This window comes from Lathamus discolor, chromosome 5 (assembly GCF_037157495.1).
Source record: "Lathamus discolor isolate bLatDis1 chromosome 5, bLatDis1.hap1, whole genome shotgun sequence".
Lineage (NCBI taxonomy): Eukaryota > Metazoa > Chordata > Aves > Psittaciformes > Psittacidae > Lathamus > Lathamus discolor.
This window is the reverse complement of record NC_088888.1, coordinates 80,949,978-80,969,261: the sequence shown is the minus strand read 5'-3', so window position 1 is coordinate 80,969,261 and position 19,284 is coordinate 80,949,978.

The following is a 19,284-nucleotide window of genomic DNA, read 5'->3' as shown; positions in this document are numbered from 1 at the left end:
CACTTCCTATTCAAACCTCTGAAATGGCATTAGTAAAAAGAGAAACAACGATCACAATAATTCATACAAGTGCTAGCAATGGAGCACAGGGGAGCAGTTTGGAGCTGTACATCCAGCTGTGCAAAAATGCTGTGGTTTCTGCTACTGCCTCAGATTGGTCCTAGTTGTAGGACTCAATTCACAGGCCAGACCTGGCTGCCAATCCTGGTTTTCTAAACAACTTAAGTTTAACTCTATTTTCTCTGCTCTTTCCATCTTTCAACTAGCTCCAGTCAGCTTTGCTGTCTGCTATTGTTCTCCCCTCCTACCCACCTAGGACCCTCTGTTCTGCTGCCCAAAACCTTTCTGTCTGTGCTTTCAGGTCTTCCAAGCTGCTTTGGAAAATCCCTTTCCACATGCTGTCAAATAACCGTCTTAGGGGCAGCTCTTGTCCTTGTCTCCTCCACCCTTTTATCTTGTAATCACCATCACTCACTGCATCATGCTGAATATGTATCTAGTGGGATCTGTGTCCTTACATGTTTGTTAGAGGTGTGTAGCTTGTAAAATAAAGCAGGCAAACCATGCTAATCTATTAAGGCATGATTTTTAGAGAACTGAGGGTGGAAATTTCCCAATACCTCTGTTGATTATTGCGGGTGACTCCTAACCATAAATCTCCTACAGATCTCAAGTGGATCTCACTCTGGGTCAGTCCACAGGAAATCCGCATTGAGGACAGCAGAGCTGTGGCTCTGGGTGCTAGGCAGGGCCCACTCTCCCATTAGGGAATCGATTTTGGAAAAAGCAGCTCTTGAAAACTACTTTTGAGACAACGATGGGTGTGGGATTTCCTTCGGGTAGTGACACAGCAAAGCAGGGTGCCTCCAGCCAAGACTCTCATTGCTGTGGGTCGTCCCCCAGGTATAATCACAGAGCTCTGGCAAATCTGGAGTAGGATCTATTCTGGCAGAAACAAAGCACTGACCTTGTAAAAGAAGTCTTGTTTATACAGTGAGTGCGAAGATGGAACCTTGCTGAATACAGGGGCAAAGAAAAGGAGGATGTGCTGGACAGCAGCAGAGGAGGTAACTATGCTGACAAAGCAGCTAAAAAACACTTAAAGGCTTAACAGCGAAAAGGTGAAGAGAGTTTAACGAACAGACCCAAACCCATTAAGTGACCCAGACCCAAACACAGGGCTTTGTTTATTTGTAACAAGGATGTTTAACATTACCCTCCTGCTGATGCCAAATTTAATATTTACTGTGCAGATCTAAGTGATGACACAGCTCTTGAAGCAGTGGTCAATTAGTTTATACATATTCAAAAAGAGAAAAATGCTCAAGCACTCATATACTTTGTTGCTATACCAGAGAATGTCTTGGTGTTTCCATTACCCATTTTGGCCATGAGGCCAAAACCTCAGTGGTACATTTAAGGAAGCTGTAAGAATGAAAGATTAGTTACAGCATCAACATTTTGGTCCAAACCCTAATTTTTACTGTACTTCCCTGTACCATCCACGTGTCAAATGCAGCAGTCTGGTGTTCACTCATCTCTGCTAACCATGCTCAAATACTTTCAGATTTCTAAAATTACTTGTTTTTAATTTCTGTCAATCTTTGTAATTTGAAATCACTTCAGATCTATCAGAGCTTATCCAAAGATGATTTGAACTTTGAAAACATTCTAAAACGCACTGTAATAAATCATTCCATTTCCTCTTCGAACACCCTAAGCACCCAGGGCCTGTGCAATAACCACTCCTTTCTCCAGCCTGCTTCATCCTTCAGTGAAGCAGATCAATTTAGTAACCTTAACATAGGGAATATTATGTCTCTAATCCCTGCAAGTTGGAGCCCTCAATACGTATACCTTAGACACCAACAAATTGAAAGTTCATTCAGAGCACAGCGATGATTGAAAGATCAAGGCAAATCGTGACACGTGTCAGTTCCCATGGCAGCTCCACTGCTGTCTGCTCTCAGCAAAGCTGACAGGGGATCAGATCCAAATGTATCTCGCTCTGAGATGGACCAAAACGTGCAGGGGAGCTGAAGACACTCAAACACTGTGAACACTTTCTTTGGGCACCATACTGAAGGGGAAAATATTTGAAGCATTCTGAGGCTTGGCTGATGCTGATATTTTCAGTGAGTCAACTTGTGAGCTCCTGCAACCTGCAGTCCTTGCTGCCATAAAGTAATAGTTTATTCCTTGCAATGCCTTATTGACTTAGCATTTCAGATACACTGTCTGAAGTACTTGGGATCAAAACAATTCCCTAGGTAAGCATAAGCTACAAATACAGGATACTGTTTACTACTTTGTCATGCCCTTTCCTCCACTCTCAGTTTAAGATGAGTTTCCTGTTGGTAAAACCCACCAGATTGACAACTTCATAGGCTGCAGCTCTTATCCACATACGGTATACAAAAAGCAGAAACCTGGCCATCCTCCTCACCGTGTGATCCAAACAAGTGCTTACCAGGAAGGAGCTGCCTCATCAGCGAAACATTCACTCACTGCAATGCTAATTCAATTTATAATTGATTTGTAAAGGGTGTTAATTGGCATTCTTAATTAAGCAGCAAGTTACCTTGAGACTGGAGTTAGAACCTGAGAATGCTGAGCAAGGGAGCACCTGCACAGTATTAATTTCACCTAACTTTATATATCCTCATCACAGAGATGAGCTGCTTGTCCAAAACTCCCGCACACTTCAAAGAAAGAAACATGACAGTCTTAGAAGGATTTAGCTCAGGTAAATTGTGTCTTACATGCCTTGTTTATATGCAGATATCTACATTGCAAGCACCTGAATTTGGATTGATTAATCCCATCCCAAATGACATTTAAATGGCCAGAAAATTTTTAGTTTTGCTGGTCTATGTCAAATTCAAAGTTATGATTTCAAAGGGAAAGAGAAATATGTATGCTGTGATTCTGAAAGATGCTGTTAGTCCACTTGAAGTACTAAACTGCCACTTCAGAATGGATAATAATAATAAAAAGCAGAAAGGAATATATTTTGCAGATAAAATACCCTGTTTTCAGAATCTTATACTGCCTCAAATAGTGGATATTAGTATTATTTATTATATTAATTTTACCTGCAGAGCTCCAGAAACATTTATGTGACTTTACAGAGAAAAAGTAGTGATTGGCCCTGACTTAAGAGCTTCAGATATTAATGAGGCTAAATATAGGAAGTGATGACAACAAATGAGTGAATAAAATGGGCACAGAAGAAATAGTTCACAGAAGTGTAATGGCAGGAGAGAAGCACTTTGGGGTGGCTATTCCTCTTTAATTGTCCTTTGCCTCCCCCAGTTACAGTTTTGTATGCATAAAGGGGTGATAGAAAAAGTCAAAGGATTTGGCCTAGAAGAAAAAGTGCTAGAATTGGGACTATAAATCACAGGAGTTCACCAGACCTACTTCAAGGCACTGTACCAAATTACTCTGAAGAGCTCACAACAGTGGAACAAATAAAAGTCTGAAAACAGAATAAGGTAAACAGTTCATTGTTTCTCTCCTTATTGAAACAGTTTAAAGCAACTTAAGTAGAATTTCACTCATTCTCATACTGATGGACAAATTTCAGTCCAATATAATTGGAAATGGCAGCTGAAAAACCTTGATAAAGGCGGATTTGATGAGAACACTAACAAAATCCAGTAAAAACTGACAAAGCTAATGCAAGATTGTTTCTCCTCCTGTGCTCACAGTAATTTTCTAACCCAGCTATTGAATTTCTCATAATATTTGTTAGGTACCTCCTGAGGGATGCTGTGAAAGCTGCCATTCAGCTGCTCCAAAGGAATCCTTATTGTCTGACTCAAGGAGACACATACAGCTCATGAACCCAAACCGAGCTTCTTTTTTCACTTCCAAGAGTTTTTGGGCAATATTGTTCTTAAATTATTCCAAATTATAGACCTAATTAACCTCAGGCTACAATAAACTATGGTTTCAGCATGGTCTGGGAGAAGATGGTTGAAGCAATCATCGTCCTCTGCTTAGCACTGGTGAGGCTGCATCTCGAATCCTGTGTTCAGTTTTGGGCCCCCCACTACAGGAAAGACATTGAGGAGCTGGAGTGGTTCCAGAGAAAGGCGATGAAGCTGGAGATGGGACTAGAGCACAAGCCTTATGAGGAGCAGCTGAGGGAACTGGGGTTGCTCAGCCTGGAGAAAAGGAGGCCACTCTATACAACTACCTGAAATGAGGATGAGGATGGAGTGAGGTGGGTGGCAGTCTCTTATCCCAAGTAAAAAGTGACAAGACAAGAGCAAATGGCCTCAAATTGCACCGGGAGAGCTTTAAATTAGATAGTCATGTGCATGTGCAAATCAGATGGGCATGTGCCAGCTGAGGATATCAAATGAAAGAAACCCTGCACCTTAAACAGATGGTGCAACTATCAAAATTGTTACAGGTAGGTCTACAACTTTAGGTTCTTCCTGGTTTTTATCTAGGGTTATAGCTCTTTTATTAACAACACTGAAGGAAAAAACCTTTTTCATGTCAGTTTGCTATTTGGAGTGGCATTTCTTAGTGCCATCAAATATTGCAGCAGAACCTGTGTTTATCTCACAAGATGTCGAAGAGGAAAAGGCACTTGAGCATGCAAGAAATTGTTTTGGGGTGTCTAAATAAGGGCACAGCACAATGAGTGAGGAGGGAATTGATGGAGCATGAAGATAGGTGACAGGAAAAATGGAACTAATATGAATAAGGTATAGAGCATATGTACATACTATGCTTCCATATATCACATGGAAAACTGATTATTTCTATGAAGTTGCAGGAATAATCACAGCCACATCTTTTAATGAGTGAGTGAGCTGGAATAACACATTGCTCTATAGAATGAAGTCTCACAGCATATTACAGAGAGATGGTGAATAATGTTGTACCATCTGGAATTCTATTTCTCCATATCTGTTAAAATAAAACTAATCAGTGAAATCTGAAATCAAACCAATCCTCATTGCACTGATTTTCCTGTTGCTAGGTATCACTTGTTCATACTGTAATGTGAAGGGTTGTTTTGTTTCTAGCATCAAAAAAGTGGGCAAGATTTTCCCACCTTGTAAACATTCAATCAGGCAGTAGAACAGATAAGCAGGTGCTGGCAAGACTGGCTAGATCCATCATCCTTTTAAACCCCAGGGAATACAGCAACCCAGTCCAGGGAAGGAGACTTTTCCCTGGGATGGTGTTAATGCCTTTATGCTACTGGGTTTGTTCTCAGGCTGGCTCCTATTCACTTAACCTAGTTTGAGCCCAGTAGCTTGGATTTCACCGTGGCATGTACTGCAGGAAATCATTGAGCTCCAACCAGAAAGCACCAAGAAGTGGTGAAGCCATTCTTTCCCTGAAAGGTATTCCCAAATTATTCACTCAGACTGCTTTTAAACTGCGTGTGACTGGCTCTAGGTTCCAGCTACCAATTCCTTCTCTCCTCTCTTTCTTATCAGTAAAGGATCTTTCAGTACCTCATCTTTTCTCTCAGGTAATTATGCTATAATCACATCTTCTCTTAACTGTTGGATGAAGAAAATTCATTGGCCTCTGTATGAATATCACTGAAAGGCTTTTTCTGCAGCTGCAAAATATTTTTATATCATCTCTAGCATTTTAGCATCTTTAAGAAATCATGGGCATTGGAAGTAGAATTCAAATAATCTAAATTTAGTTGCCTAAACCACAGGTGTCTAGTCTAATATAATAGTTGTGGATCTCTCTCCAGTCAATGAAGAGACAGACAGTGCCAGGAGGTGATTTATCCCACCTCTCTTGGGCACCTAGGAAGAGCTGGATGCCCCGTGAAGGTGTCTAACTGAATATACAGGATGTCTGAACAGCTGGTTTAGACCGTATGCTGTCATTTAAAAGCTGAATGCTAGTCAAGATGTGTAGCACCACAGAACTGTAAAAATTTATATCAGTCAGAGAAGATACCACCTCCCACTCATTCCTTACTTCCACTAGTAATACACCTACCAACAGCAGTACCTTTTTCCGCTTGGAATTTCTATCCAATTGCTCCTCTACTATGAGAACTAAATCCATTTTTAGAGGCACGTTTACAGCATATATACATTCACACATTCTGTAAATAAGCCTATGCACTCCCAGCTTCTGGATCTGTATTTTTCTTTGGTATTCAGTTAGTTGTTACAAAAACGCATGCTGTGTGAAGAAGATGTTTATCAGACAACTCCATCAAGACTCCCTTACCACTGTGCACTTCTTATTGTCATATATGTCTAGCAACACCTCATGCTGGTGTGGGCCCTGAAAATACATTATACACTAGGACCCAGGGTGCTGCCAATAAAATTCACAGTGATGTCCCTGCTTTGGAGACATTGCCAAGTAAAGCAGCACATCTGTTCTTCGTTCATTGCAAAGGGTGTAGTATCACATATTGCTTTAGTTCTGAGGCAAAAGAAGGAAATAAGCACACCTCACGAAGTGAGTTTGAAGATTGTGTGTGCAGTACTTTGGAAGAGACCATTATCGCAAACCTGTGAGACAGGATTTGATGGAGAAGGGAACACAGTGGTCTCAGATCAGTTTGGATGATGATCACAGTAAGATGGCTTTTTTTAATCCGAAGTCGTGTACAGCAAGATTGCAGTTGTTACAGTCTTGCCCAGACAAAGCAGCTGCTGAGGTATCTCCATCTTCTTTCACGTATTCCCAGCAGTTTAAGCAGAAAATACTAGAAGCTGCTGCTGGTAAAAATATGCTCTGTGTACAAATAAGATGGCTTGTAGAGCCATCGTTCCTTTTGAACGATGTGGAGAACCAACATTACTCTGACTGCAGCTCCTGCATTACCGCACCAAACTGAAGCTCATTTTGGTGGAAGAACTGTAACACAAATGTGCAGAAGTGCCACTTCTTAAGTCAGCATTCTCAGATATCTTTGTTGGACGTCGCCGTGCTCAATGGTGACATTGTCAAAGCTCGAAGGAACACTCCTGAAAGCATTTTACGTGATTTTCAAAAGCAGCTTCCTTCTCACAGGAAGGATTAATACTTTCCAGATAAACCATCTCTGCTGGAGCAACAGAGAGGTTGATATGTATCTGACTTTTAATTTACCAGGCAGAAGACAGTTTTGTAGTATAACTTCCTGATAGCAGCTCCTTTTAGCATGTTACAGCATCACTTTAAAGAAAACAGCTTGTCTTTTGAAATTGAATTTGCCACTGGGAGAGTTTTGCTGTTGATTGGGAAGATACTGCTGGAACTGAAACTGAATGTAAGTGAAAGGAATTCAGTTCCTGTGTCTTGTTTTAATGTGGTCGGAAATACTGCTGTTTACATAAACTGCAAAATTGAGAACACAAGCACCGAGATGGCTGAGCTACAAGGGTTTATTCCATAATTTAATATTGAATTCAATTTTAGGACTTGAGAATATAACAGGCACTGTGCGTAGTGAAAATGTCCAGTGAGTTGGGCATGAAGTTACTCTGGAAACAGCTGACGCTATTTCGGGTCCTAGTACCACAAGCACAACCGTTTCTGCTGCATCAGTTCCCTGCTCTCACCCCTGTGGCAGTGAAGCTGAAAGAGGTCATGAGCTGCCCTTGCCCATTCCTGTGCAAATTCTCCGTTTCCAGTTACATAGCAGATCAATGTGGTTTGCGATAATCTAGCTGCTCCATTTTAAAGTGATTTAGGCTGAAAAAGAGCAGTCTCTTAGTAGAAATGATATAGTTTCTTAGAGATTCTGAGTGGCCTAATGTGTCCTGGGAAAAATATAATGGCCAAAGGAAGCAATCACAGCTTTTGTTGCGATGTGTAGAAAAAATCACTACTTTCAGCCAAATTTTTAAAGGCCTTAAGTGGAAACACAGTGAAAAAGAAAGTAAAAATATCCATAAGGATACACTTCAAATTCCAGATGGAACTGAGAAAAGCAAAATGCAGCTGTCCCAGTCTCAGACAAAGGGCCCTGATAGTCTTGTCTTTGCAGATATTTCCAGACTTCACGATTTTCAGGTATTCTCTGTTCCTCAATACAGTTTGTTTCTCCTAGAAAGCTCAGGCATGGAGCAGAGCAGCTATTGTGCCAACACAGAACAGAAAGACATTGTTCATCCCAAGAAGCCGAGGATGAAATCTAAAATATATGCATCTATTTATGTAGGCAGAATATAAGGAGACAAACCACAGGTACCTACTTGTACTTGCTTGGGGACCCAAAGCTGGCTGGGGCACACCTCTGACCATTATTACATGCTGTTACAAACAGGTTTATAGGTATCAGCCATAGGCATTTCAGCAATTCTTCCTAGAGCTCCACACCAAGATCATTTTTTCCTGCTCTCAGTCAGCCAACATATGCTCTTTTATTTCCCCTACAAATTTGTTTGTACTCAGTTAGTTACTTCCTTCAGGAAAAGCTAAGGATGATGAGGCATTTTCTTGTGTTAAATCTATGCATTCGCTTGTCAGGTGGATCAACAACAAAAATGGTTATGCATGTACAATAACTGGATAATGCAGGTGACTCATGCCCCTGATTTGCTTCCAAATCTAGATTTTTCTTCAAAGATTTTGCTTAGGTTCCTTTGTGCTTTTCCTGCTCTCTGCTGTAAGAGTTAAACACTCAAATTTCCTGTGATTTAAGCTGTGAACAGACGGGTTAGAATAAAAGAAAGCATTGGGAGACACCAAATGAGCCAGCTTCCTGTCACTCATCTCAGGCTGATCACAAGTCTCACACTGTGCTGTGCCCCCTTGGAGTATTTTACAAAAGACTCAAAATCTGTTGAAAAGGTAAACGAAATTCAGAAAGAAGAAAAAAAACCCAAGATTTTTTAGACGGGCTTTGTTCTATCCAGATAAGGGACTGCTGCTGTATCATTTAGAGTCTTCCTGCACAGCAAAGCTTGTTGACATTCAGAATGGCTTTAATACAGTGTCACTGTACTTGGGAGACATCCTAGCCTGCACTGCTCTTTTGTCATGTTGAGGTTGCCCTCCCCTCCAAATGGCTGCTGCTGCTTTGTGATAAAATAATGAGGTTTTCAGCCTTCCCACAAAGCATGTGTATTATTCTCCGAAAAGTCTCATTACAAAATAGGAATTTAACCATCTTTCACTTGTCAGGGTTTAAAACCAGGAAATAACAGGAGTGATGCAAACTGCGTTAATATAATTTTAATCACTTGTTTCTTTTAATCTTCCGCACACCAGAGGTAGAATAGCTTTTCCTGACGAACAAAGCATACAAAACCATATTTTGGATTATCCCCCACTGTGTAAATGAAACTGGGCAGGTTTTAGGGAAATCAAATTAGTCTCCTCTTTAAATATTCATTAATTTAAACGGGAGGACTGGAAAATTGGTGACATTCAGTAAATAGCACTCTCAAATTGGTTATGTCCTTGTGATTGCTATGATTCTTAATAACATTGATTTCTCTATGCAGTGAAATAGCATATTGATAGAAGCACATTCAGAGCCATTAGTATGGTTGTTGTTGGCTGTATTCTGTAGTGTTCCTTGTTAAAAAATGATACCTTGAGATGACCTTGTATATACTTTGTGAAGGCATTAAGTAATATTTCTCTGGCTGCCAAACCAGTAGCAAACCTCAGGGAGCCCACAGCCATAAGCACTGTAAAACTCAAAATCCAAAAGATGTAAAACACTTTGGGAAAATGTTGCATATACCCCTATTACAGACCTGCCATGATTCTGTCCCAGATTTCCTAGACAGAAGTTTATGAACGTGCCCATGGAGTCTGCAGTGGGCAGGGTGGACCTGGCCTGCCATGCACTCACCGCTCAAATGACAAGTGTTTGAAGAGTAAGTGTGAAGTCTCATCCATGCAGTGGACTTGCTGAGGAAGCATGGACCATCTGTCCAACACATAAGCTGCAGTGCATCTGACCCCCCAACCATTTGAATGTGCCCACCAATGATCTGTGCTGTGTATGTATAAGGGACATGTTTCAGGAATTTGGGGAGGATTGGAGAGGCTCTTGTTCTTTGCTGACTGCTGGAGATCTGGGAATCCAGGACTAGTGTATGGAGTCTTCTTTTCCTACCCATACTGAATTTTCTAGTTGGAAAAAGTAAATCCTCTGCAGAACCTCTATAAGAGCACTTTTACGTACTGCAGCTAAAGTCAAGGGAGTATTTGAGCTAAGAATGCAGGAGTCATCTACATTCACCTTCACATCATACAGCACCTGGTCAGCGAAGATGCCAAGCACTACCAGAAATCCCATTCTCAATCTGTAATTAGTCTGTGCAATTTATCACTTGGCCAGTTCTTCATTTGTTGGTCACTGGCTGCTTTTGTACAATGATGAATGAAACTGCCCAGCATCTTAGAGGGAAATTTCAGAAGACAAATGAGAAACACAGATAGAGGTCACAAAAATAATCCTACTTCCTAACCTTTACTGGAATACACTTTTTTACTAGTAAAAAAGGAAGGAAAAACAAATGTATACATTCCATTGTTAGAAAGTTTTCTATTCTATTTACTGTACATATTATAGCTAATTGCATCTATATACATCAACTTCTTCGAGCTACTCTGCAGAAATGTGAGCCTTCTTCAACAATTTTGAACTCCCCTGTTCCTGAAAGCCAAAAATACCGATTTTTCTTACACTTTCTCCATAATAAAGAAATGTTTTACTGACCTGTGGTAGTAAAACAGGGAGTACTTTTTTTCTTTGCTATTCTCTGTATGTTATTTGGCTGAAGCCTGTGCTATAGCAAATGGTTGGTTCAGGACAGACAAAAACTTGCAAACCAAACTACTGGAATACAATTTTTGGAGAAAAGATGAGAATTGGGCTAAGGAGAAGACAGGGTACATAATACACTGGTTGGGGTTTATGTCCTTGACTCACTCTCTACCATCTTCAGTGGGGGACAGAAATTCTGCCTTGGCTCAGAGGAGCAGGTTGGTGATCCACGCTGGAACTCAGGTAGCTATAGCAGGTTATGGCATTTTCATTCACTTTTCCTCAGTGTGTGATTCATAGAAAAACTCTAAGAATGCGCCAACAAAGTTGAAGTTGACAAGAAGGTATTCTTTATTGCGGCGCCAGGAGACACGGAGGATAGGTCCTCTGAGCGTGCCTCGCTTGAACATCAAACAAGCTGTGTTTATATAATCATTAAACATACATATTCATTACATTACAGGCATATTCACTGTTGCTTATGCATTATACTTATACATTTCTTAAGTTACTTATGCATGTATCTCTAGAAAATTCTTCCCACGTGCGCACAATAATGTGGTAGTGGTCTTTGTGAACCCTGGTGGTCGTTTCTTCATCATCTTCCTCTTCATCACTTCGTCCTTTGGCTGAACTTTGGAGTTGGCCAGCCTTGTGGTCCATTTGCCAGCTGCTGAGTTGATTCTAACTGGTTTCCTTAAACATTAACTGAAGAGTTCTCTTCCTTATCATTGTTATAGAGTCCACCTGGGGTCCAAGCTGCTTAGTTACAAGCAAAATGTTTGTTCTATTTACAATGAGCTATCCTTCATTCTGTTTTTCTTGTTCTTTCTCCATCTCAGTGTGTCAAAACTCTTAAAACCTCTTTTCTCGGCACTATGGGTTTTCCATGTGATAGGCTGCCCACACTGCTATAGACAGTAGGCCAGTGCTTTAGGAGGCTGTGAAGATTTAAGATACTGCATTTTTGTCATATCCAGCACAAGCACACACTAGGTGATTTCTTTCGTCTCTGGAACAGTCCAAGGATAGTTTGAAGCATTTGCGGACTACAGTATTTCTCATTCAATTTGTCTGAGCCTGTTTGATATTTCTTTAAAGGTCCTGTTTTTCAGCCATCTCATCATTCCTGTTTCTCCACATCATCCTCAAAGCTGAAGTACAAAACCTTGTGTCAAGACCTCTAGATTGCACCTTCAGCATTATTGAGCATTATTAAGGCTGGATTACCACACCACTTATCACTGAGTGATCTGTGCACAGAGTTCCCTTCATGCTATTATGAAGGAAGATCTGTTTACATTCATTTGTCTTTATATCACAGAACCATGGAACAGTTCCATGAAGGCCCTTGGGGCTGCTCGACCTCTGCAAAGAGCCTGTTGACCTCTTGCTCTTTCTCCCTGTGCAGCAGCTCACCTCCTCCACAACAACTTTGCCTGCCAAAGCTCCTCACCCAGTGTACATATCCTGCCACAGCGACTCTGCCACTGTCCCCTGCCCCAGCCCTGCAGCACCAACTGCTTCCTGCCTGGCACTGGGATGGCAGCATCCTCCCCCAGAACTCTGTCTGGGCTGAAGCCCATGCCTCCTCCACGTAGGAGACCACATCCCATGGTGTCTCACCACCACCCTGGGTTTATGTATATAAACTCTGTCTATATTGAGGTATATATACACACCATTTTTAAATTTTGGTTCTTCCAGTTGTCTGAAGAAGGCTTTATCTAATCCTTGATCCGGCGGTTTGTAGCAGACACCCATCACAATGTCATCCATGCTGATCTACCGTCATGTAGGCCTGCCATTATTTGTGTGCATACCCTTAGGATGGGCCCCTTTCTGTCCCATGTTGACTTTAAGGTCTCTTGTCCACGTCACTCTTTGCTTGCCAACCACCTTCTCACTTGATTATAGGCCATCATCTCTCTCCCCCAGCACCTCTAGTTTAAAACCTCCAACCAGGCTGCCCAGCATGCTGGCAAAGACATTTTTGCCCTGCTTGAGCATAGGGATTTCATCTCTTCCAGGAAGTTTTTGATCATCAGAAAGGTTTCCAAGGTCTTGAAGACAAATCTTTGTTGTTGACACCAGCTGTGCGATCCTTTGTTGACCTGTAGGTTCCACCCACTCTGCCTCAAGACCTTCCTGTCACTGGCGGGACTGAGTAGACATCGCTTTGCTCCATGCTTTTGGCCATCACCCCTGGATCCTTGCAATCATGCTGGATACGCTCCAGGTCTTCCCTGACATCATTGGTGCCCCCATAAAAGAGCTGCAGGGGATAACAGTCCCTGAGCTGACAGGCTTTGGCAGCCTCTCCATAAGCAGATCAAAGCTCCTAGCAAGCAGCAAACCTCCCCAGCAAACCTCCTGTAACAAGCTTGTTGCAACTTTATCTCCAAAGAGCTCCAAGAAGTCCTCCTGAGATCCCAGAAGAAGTTCCAGGAGCTGAAGCTAAGCCCAGCACCTGCAGTTGGCTGACTCTGTTGAGACATCTGTGTTGGATACCTCCTGCTTTGGCTCCCTGGCAGTTCATGCACAAGGATGAAGGCAGGGGATTTCTACCTCTGAGGTCTCTAGGGCATTAGAAGCTCTCTCCCACCTCTGGCCATCCACACTAGAGGAAGAAACAGGCCCCATATGAAAGGGGAAAAGTTATGGATTTTTCGCTATTCTTTCATTTTTCATGACATTTTGAATATAAAGGTGCTCAGGTTTTTTTCCCCACTAACGTTTTGGCTTGAATGTCTGGCAAGCTTTGCTGGTACTTGCCTAAAGGAAAAGGATACACCAATGGGGAGGGGGAGAGCTTCAACAATAAACTCACATGCTATCAGGCCCAACGTGGCTTTTCATCTTGAACAAATGTAGGTGAGAAGCCGCTGCCCTTGGGGCCAGACTGAAATTAGACGAGAAAAACCAAGAAACTGTGAAGATTGTGACCTTTCTTTATGGTAAAATCGAAAAGACAGTTAAAAAAAAAAAAAAAAAAAAAAAAAAAAAAAAAAAAAAAAAAAGAAACCCCACAACATAGTCCAAAGTTCTGAAAGGAAGAAAAGAAAGTGAAAAGTGTGGAGTAGAAATTTCTGGACTCGCAGCACTTGGGGATATCTGAGCTGGTGTGGCACTCAGTGCTCTGGGTGAGCACGTCTGACTAGGAAATACGGAGAAGATGCTGCTGTCCACTTTATGTTCACCCCTATCTGCATATACGGGCATTTCCAAAATAGGACATTTTTCCCCTTGAATACTTAAAGTCTAAATGCCACCAAATGCAATACGAAGTGAACGAATTTACAGTTTTGCATTTGATCATTGTAAAAAATGTCCTTGGGAAACTCATTATAAGAGAACTTCTTCAGTATCACACAGCCTCATTCAGGAAAAGCCTCTGGGCAGGGCAGGTCCTGGTCCAGACACGAGGCATTCGGAATGGGAAGGGTCCTGTGCCCTGCAAGTGCAGCTGGGATTTGTTTCTTTAGGTCGTGCTTCAAAGTCTCCTAGTTCTTTTCAGCTGCAAGTTCTCACCAGGCAGGGACTAAGAACCAGTAAATGGATGTTGTCGGAAGTCAGTGGTGGACTGATATATTCCCAGTCCTTCCTCGAAGTAGAAGAGCAATATCACTTGTTAAGGGTAGAAGAGAAATCTGAAAGCACCTCTGGAAGGTTCCCTTCCCAGCACTCCTGCTGTCAGGGCTCTTCCACCACCTAGAGAAAGGGACACGGAATACATACCTGCATGAAGCACCCACTTCAACAGAGCATTTCTTTCTCACAATGGGTTTCGAATCTTTCAATGTGCAGGCAGTTGTTTTGAGTGGCTGAACCTGTCTGAACCTTGCTCTGGATCTACTCTTCTGTTTGCCTTCACAGATGCACAAGCACTTTTCAGAGGCAAACCCTGTTATAAGTGAATGGGACAGAGCACTCCAGAGGGGAGCCAACCCAGGCACACGTCTGCTTTGCTCTGGGGTTATTCGGGGAAATGAGCGTGTTTTACATAGGCTGTCCCTCTCTAGCTGGATTCTTCCATTTCAATAGGTGCACAGCCAGCTCACACTATGCTACCGACAGAAACAGCTGAGATTCTTCCTTTACTTCTTGATTTATCTTCATACTAGTCCATGAGATAGGTAAATGTAAGTTGGTCTCCTCCTCAGTGTCTTCTTGACATGCTAGTTACAGAGTAGTCTTCAGTGTTGAAGATACTTCTGTCACTATTGCAGGCTTTTCTAGAGAAGTATTTCTTAATGCCGGTGGCAGATGTTTGCTTTCCTCTCTGCTGCTGCTTTTATTACCTATTTCTGCTGGCTAAGGACAGAAGAGCCAGCGCTGTTCTCTGCGGCTGCCCTTTCCCTTCTGAGGCTTTGCACGCAGTGCAAGTTGGATATAAGATGCATTTTTGTGTGCTTCTTAACTAGGCACTTCATCTTCTCTGGCTTTCATATCTTGCTATATTTTTCTTCAGCTTAACTAACAGGTTTTGTAAATTGATGTACTACAAATACTGGTGTTTTCAGCTCTGGAGTGAATCCCAGAACAGAGAGCCAGTATTTTTCCATTAAGAAAAACCCAAAACAACAAACAACTCCCCCCCCCCCCCAAAAAAAAAACCCACCCAGCTTCCAAAGATGAAGAAAAGATTTAGAAAACACAGTGAACAACACAGTGTTTAGAAAACACAGTAGAAAACACATATTCTAGAATAGAATGCTAATTTTTGTTTCATATTTTATGGTACGTATTTCTCTGTTGATTCAGTACTACAGTCAGTGATCAAAAATAGGTCATTTCCCAAACCACACAGGACTAAGACATGCAAGATCAAAAAGGAAAAAAAAGAAAGAAAAGGAGAAAGAGAGAAAGAAAGACAGAGAGAAAGAGAGAAAGAGAGAGAGAAAGAAAGAAAGAAAGAAAGAAAGAAAGAAAGAAAGAAAGAAAGAAAGAAAGAAAGAAAGAAAGAAAGAAAGAAAGAAAGAAAGAAAGAAAGAAAGAAAGAAAGAAAGAAAGAAAGAAAGAAAGGAGAGAGAGAGAAAGAGAGAAAGAGAGAAAGAGAGAAAGAGAGAAAGAGAGAAAGAGAGAAAGAGAGAAAGAAAGAAAGAAAGAAAGAAAGAAAGAAAGAAAGAAAGAAAGAAAGAAAGAAAGAAAGAAAGAAAGAAAGAAAGAAAGAAAGAAAGAAAGAAAGAAAGAAAGAAAGAAAGAAAGAAAAAAAAGAAAGAAAAGAAAGAAAGAAAGAGAGAAAGGAAGGAAGGAAGGAGGGAAGAAAGATCCCATTATTTGTCTTCCTTTGTAGGTCTGGTTTGACTAAACTCAGACTAAAAGTTTTAAGCTTTCTTAGTGTTCCACAAGAAGTAAATGATTTCAAAATAAAAGTATGACAGGTTGAGCTTTCACATACAGATTGTGTTATCAGAAGAGTAATTTATCCTTTGGCTGGTCTGCAGGACAACGTTATCCCATTTCACAGGTGAGGATAGAAACATAAAAGCCTAAACTCTTCTTGTCCCACTTTGAGCTTCTAACCAGGACAGTGTTGACCTCAGCATGAACATGGAGTGAAGCAGGCGCCGCCAAGGAGCAGTTTCCTAAGGCAGCAATCGCACTCCCTACCTGCTCCATGCTGACAACTCACTGCTTTCACAATCAATCGCACATGAGAATCCCACAACCACAAACAGGTTCAAATCAGAAGATTTAAGAAAACGCACTCAGGGGTTGTTCTGTTCCCTGTAGCTGTTAGGTAGAGGTGAGCCACAGTTTTTTCTTACCAATAAGACCCCAAAAGACTTTATTTTAATATAAGACTCTTGAGTAATCCCACATCTATTGATGCTAAGGTTTTAAGGAAAAAAGGACACAGCTCTCACAATCCTCATACTGAAGATGGAGAGCTGTCAACCTTCTATCTCCCCCCCCACCCCCCATGATAGATTTGAAATGCCATTTTTTCAGCAGGGCCTCCCTTTCCTGGCTGAAATTTTTCTGTTGTTGCTTCATGTAGGCAGCCTGACCAATGAAGTGGCAATTCACGGCTGGCCGGCTGGTATCAGATGCTCACCCTGCTACGTGTCCCTGCCAAGGCCCCGCACACAATTCTCCCTATTGAAAAGCCAGCTCATTTCCACTTGCCCCCAGCTCTATTCATATTCCTCCCAGAGTTAGTGACAATAAATATTACAAAATCACACAAATCCAGATGGTGTAGGTTGGAGTTGCCAGCTGTTCTACCACTCGTAAGTCGCCTCTTGTCCTGCAGCTTGGCTTCCACAGAATGCATCTCATCAGTTTCCTATGGTTGCATTTCTGTACAAGCCATCCTCATCCTGAGATATTTTCAGCTTTCACTGTAGATACATAAAAGAGATAGAGGCAAAGCAAATCAGAGGCAGAAAACCACAGGATCTTTCACCACAGAAACTGAGGACTGTTTTTCAAATAGTAACCTTAACCTCTCAACACCATCCTGATTTTCACCTGTGAAGAGACCATTTCAGGGGTTCAGCTGGTTTTTACTGATTTTCTTTCATAGGAGACTTACAACTAAAAGACAAGCAAATGTTCTTTAATCTTGCCAGTAATTATCATTGCAAAATCAGGAGGAAGCCAGTGCCAAACGAACACAGAAACTGAAATACTGTCATGACCTGTGTGAATAGTGTTGTGTAAATCCTAAATATTGTGTCGATTACCTTGTTCCAGCTTTGAGTGTTTCTCCTGAGTTTTGACTCTTTGAGCCTGGGCTGGTATCTCCAGCCCAGTGAAGTTGCCATCCAAATGATGACCAGGGTTAGGAGAAAGACTGCAATGTAGCTGTGACTACGACAGCAGTGCTGTCATTGACATAGACGTGAACACTGATATGATTAACAAATGTGCAACCGCTATTAGTTTTTGATTTCATATTGGCTGTCTTCTGAGTCTTTTGTTGGAGATGGATGCAGACAAGAGTAAGTGGGAAGCCAGGACAGCAGGAGTGGGGGAAGAGAAAGCCTGAGCCCAGAAGGGCAAGCAAAGCCACCAGCTGCAGCAGCATGACTCCTGGGCTGTGGTGCCAGAAGGGAGCAGGCACTGCTAATGACGCAGATGCTCACAGCTGCTGCTCTGGCTGGTGCCACTGTTTGGGGTTGTGGTGGTGGGACAAGGGTGTTTAGGGAGGGAAGAAGACCCTCAGGGACCCTCAAGGCAGATGTCTGAGGCACGGAAGTGTCTTACCAGCAGTGTGTCTCATTGCCTTTGCAAATGCATTCAATTAAATGATTACATTGTTTATTCTAGTCTTTCCCTTGTCTAGCTACAAAACTGAAAAATATCAATAATGATGAGGCAGGGTCAGTCAAGCCGTGAGTCAAATCATCCAGCTGGGCTCAGGAGGAGCACGGCTGGTGCAGGCATGGCTGCAGCAGAGCTCAGGCGAAGCCCAGGGATCACGGGTGGAGCTTAAACCACCTTACTTCACAGTTCTTTCTCCCACAGCTCTTGTTACAGCAGCCTGATCCCAGATTGCAGAGCCGCACCGGATCAGGGCTGCCTTCGAGCACAGGCAGCCAGACCCTCGTGGGACATTGCACAGGCTGCTGGTGCACGCAGGACCAGAAAAGTAGGAACTGTTAAGCACAGTTCCTCCGCTGGGGTCTGCAAGAGTGCCCACTGACCCTTGCGGAAATCCTACTCAAGGTAGGATCAGGACTTCTGAATAAAGCTTTTAGCTCATGTTATGTGAATGTGAAATTAGATTTGCAGACCCATAAATGCATTCGGATTTTGAATACAACGTAAGTCTTGTTTGAAACATCTATGATTTCTACTTATCTCTAAGTCAGTGACATCCAGTCAGTTTTGGCTGAGAAACTGAGGAACGGAGGGGAGCATCCACCTCCAGTCTGTACACAGCCCACCTCACAATGGCATGAAGGCTCCTTTTTTCATCCCCAAGCCATTAATTTAACAGTATCCTTGGGTCAGAAACTCTCCAGTCCAATGGACTCCTTTTCTCTCAGCATCTCTCCATGCAGATCCCTGTAACATTTCACAGATTTCCATCTGCATCCGGATGCTGAAATTTTACCATAAGAGATTGTCCAGAAGTGGGGCATCAGGAATCTAGGAAACATTTGAGCTAATAAGGAAACAGTTGAGGGTTTAGGCATGCACTGAACTGGAGTTATCTGGGTCAGAAATTTCACATCTGCTAAGCTACTTTTTAATGTTACATATCTTGTTTCATACAAAAGCATTCTGTCACCAAAGTCCCACCTCCACCTTTGCTCTTAGGCTGCTCACACCCAAACAGTGGGGTTTATACACCTCACAAATTATTTGTGACAAAGTGGATGATGCTTGATGGGATTTACTCAGGTGTCAATGGAAAAAAAGAGTCCTGTGTCACAGCTTTCATCCTACTTCTGACTTCAACAAACAGGTCTCAGAGGAGTCGGATTCTCTCCAGTAAAGATCCTTGAACTACAGTGTGACTCATGACACAAATTTATCATCCTTCTGAGTCTATGTGAAAAGATCTTTGTAAAGCCCTGGCCAAACTCTGCCTTGAATTTAGCTGG